The sequence below is a fragment of the Rhinolophus sinicus genome, linkage group LG12, assembly GCF_036562045.2.
Source record: "Rhinolophus sinicus isolate RSC01 linkage group LG12, ASM3656204v1, whole genome shotgun sequence".
NCBI classification, from domain to species: Eukaryota; Metazoa; Chordata; class Mammalia; order Chiroptera; family Rhinolophidae; genus Rhinolophus; species Rhinolophus sinicus.
Genome location: NC_133761.1, coordinates 37,258,630 through 37,262,324, shown reverse-complemented (window position 1 = coordinate 37,262,324; position 3,695 = coordinate 37,258,630).

Genomic DNA, 3,695 nt, shown 5'->3' with positions numbered 1-3,695 from the left:
CCCTGACTCAAGCTGAAGGAGCATTGGAGTGACAATCCTGAACATGCCCATAAGCTTGGGAGGCTTGGGAACTGTTGGCCATTGACTGGGAAGGTCTAAAATAAGTGAAGAGGAAGGTCAGATCTGTGAGAACAGAGAATGGTGTAAATAAAAAATGTGTACATGTGGGGTAGGTATGTGTTGTGGCATGTGTGGTGTGATATATGTGGGGTACATATGTGACATGTAGGGTGTGTATGGTGTGAGATGTATTTGCGCCATGTTTGATATCCAAGGTATGACAATTAAGTTTGCGAAGTTGTTGCAACAATGTTGTTAACCTTTTTTAATATTAGAGGGATTATTCACGATGAACTTTTACCGACTAAACAAATAGTTAACCATGTTTATTGTTTGGAAGTGCTGAAAAGGCTATGTGAAAAAGTTAGAGTACCTGAAATTTTTGCCAACAATTCATGGCTCTTGCATCACAACAATGCACCAGCTCGCACAGCACTGTTTCTGAGGGACTTTTTAGCCAGTAAATAAATAACTGTATTGGAACATCCTCCTAATTCACCTGATCTGACCCCCAATGACTTCTTTCTTTACCTGAATTAAAGGAAATGTTCAAAGGGAGACATTTTGATGACATTCAGGACATTAAAGGTAATATGATGACAGTTCTGATTGTCATTCCAGAAAAAGTTCCAAAATTGCTTTGAAGGGTGAACTAGGTGCTGGAGTCGATGCAAAGCTTCCCAAGGGGAGTACTTCGAAGGTGACCATAGTGATATTCAGCAATGAGGAGGTATGTAGCACTTTTTCCAGGATGAGTTCTCAAACTTAATTGTTTGAACTCATACACACACACAAACACACACAGAGACACACACGCACATGAGTTCTGACAATTAGGTTTTTAAACTCATCATAAAAAAAGTGTTACATACCTCATTGCAGAATGTCATTACAGTCACCTTTGAAGTACTCCCCTTGGGAAGCTATGCACCAACGCCAGCACCTAGTCCACCCTTCAAAGCAATTTTGGAACTCTTTTTCTAGAATGGCCATCAGAGCTGTCATCGTATTAAACTTGATATCCTGAATGTCATCAAAATGTCTTCCTTTCAACATTTCCTTTATCTTCAGGTAAAGAAAGAAGTCATTGCAGGCCAGATCAGCGGAGTAGGGAAGGTGCTCCAATACAGTTATTTATTTACTGGCTAAAAAGTTCCTCAGAGAGAGTGCCATGTGAGCTGGTGCATTGTCATGATGCAAGAGCCTTGAATTGTTGGCGAAAAGCTCAGGTCATTTTCAGCTATCTTTTTCATGCAGCCTTTTCAGCACTTCCAAATAGTAAACCTGGTTAACTGTTTGCCCGGTTGGTACAAGTTCATAATGAATACGCCCTCTGATATCAAAGATGGTTGGCAACATCATTTTGACTGTTGATTTGGACTGATGGAACATTTTTGGTCCTGAAGAATTGGCTGACTTCCATTGTGCACTTTGATGCTGTTTCATTGTCCTATTGGTACACACGTTTCATCACCAATGATAACACAGCCCAAAAGAGAATTGTCTTGCCTCTCCTAAAAGTCTTGGAAAACTTCAATGCTCTTTTGCGTTTGTTCATCAGTTAGCTCCTTTAGGACCATTTTTGCATACACCTTTCTCACGCCAAGATTTTCAGTTAAGATTTTCCTAACTGTTTCTCTATTGATGTTTATTTGGTCTACTATGCTTCTCACAGCTGATGATTTTGATGCACAATTCGATGAATTTTTGCAATGTTTTCAGCAGTTCTGCTAGTTACTGGCCGCCCTGACCTCTCTTCATCATTAACGTATTCTCTCCCTCAGAAAAACATTTAATCCTTTTGTACACTGCCATTTTCTTCATGGCATTATCCCCATAAACTTGGACTAACATGCCCCTGATTTCACTACCACTCTTGCCAAGTTTAACAAGAAGATTAATGTTTGTTCATTGCTCTAATTCAAGCTCAGACTTTCTTGCAACGGCACACAAAAACAGGCAACAACAATAACGAATGCCACTCAGCAAGACACTGCCATATGTTGACACAAACACTGCTGTGAGACACTGATATACCAAGGTTACGAAACCTTACCAAGCTGTGTGTGTGTGTGTGTGCTGTATGGAGGGCTGTGATATGTATGTGATTTGTGTGCACTGTGGTGTGTGTGTGTGTGCGTGTGTGTGTGCTGTATGGAGGGCTGTGATATGTATGTGATTTGTGTGCACTGTGGGGTGTGTGTGTGTGTGTGTGTGTGTGTGTGTGTGCTGTATGGAGGGCTGTGATATGTATGTGATTTGTGTGCACTGTGGGGTGTGTGTGTGTGTGTGTGTGTGTGTGTGTGTGTGGTATGGTAGTACATGGGATGAAAAGGGCTGTGTCTATAGGAAACAGTTTTGGATAACAGAATATGCAAATGGCTTGGAGTCACATCTGGACTCCACTCCTGATCAAGAGAATTATCACCTTGACACACTTGGACAAGTCACTATCCTCCTGAATCTGTTTGCTGTAAAATGGCCTGCCAACCTCACAGGGCCATTAGGAGGATCTATTCAAGAAGAAACATTATGAAAGCCCCAATATATGCAAGGCACTGCACTAAAGAGAGTAGAGGGATAAAAAGGAAAAGAAGTAGTGGTCCTGATTTTAGGAAGTTTCCATTCCATTTGGGGAGGTAAACATATAAAACTAACTGTATGCAGAATGGAAGGCATTGTGACAATGAAAACTGACATCTCTTGAGCTCTTTACAGAGTAGCAGATTAAAATACAATCTCACAACAAACATACAAGGTTGGTGTTATTAGGAAATCCATTTTGTGGATGAGAAAACTGATGGTTAGAAAGGTTTAACCTTTCACTACCACAAAGACACACTCACGTTAATTGGCCCAGGCAAGATTCACCTCAGGCCTGTGTAACTTGAATCATTACTCTTCTCACTTCCCTGTACAGTTTCCTTGAGCAATTTAAAGATGCAAAGCGCACAGAGATAGGAACCTTTGCTCTGAACTTGGGAAAAGGAGGACAAAGCCAAGCAGAGACACCTTTTAAAACTGTGTCACTTTAGTCAATATGTGAGGTCCCATGATTGTCACAATGAGTTTGTGTCTGATTACAAACACCAGGAAGTTCCAGTTCAGCAACAGGGGTTCACACCGCCATTGGAAAGGTGCCACACGATTAATGTCAAACCATATTAATGTCAGAGAGGAGGATTTGGTTAAAGCCTTGCCTGACTAGATCTCAGACTGAAAATCATGTTTCCTTTTATTTTTCTTCTAATCCTTTATAATTTCCTCTAATGCTTTAGTCAAGCTTAGGACCATGAGCCGTCAAGGAGCAAAGCAAGGCCCATCTGTTCAGTCAGGAATTTGCCAGACCAAAGTGAGAGATCAATCTGGCTCTTACTATAACTTAGCATTTAGATGACCCCAAATACTTCCCAACTGTATCTGCCAAAAGTAATTTTGCATTTTTGTGAATCATGGTTCCAAAAGAGAAATGTCAGGGATACTCTTTAAAACAAATAAAGACTCGCCTATTGTTAATGAAAAGAAGAAATGAAATAATATGTGTATTTCTTTAGAATGTGTTTATTCTAAAAGCTATATCAAAATATGTAATCAAAATCATCCTGTTTGGGGAAGAAAAACAGTTAAGAATGCAC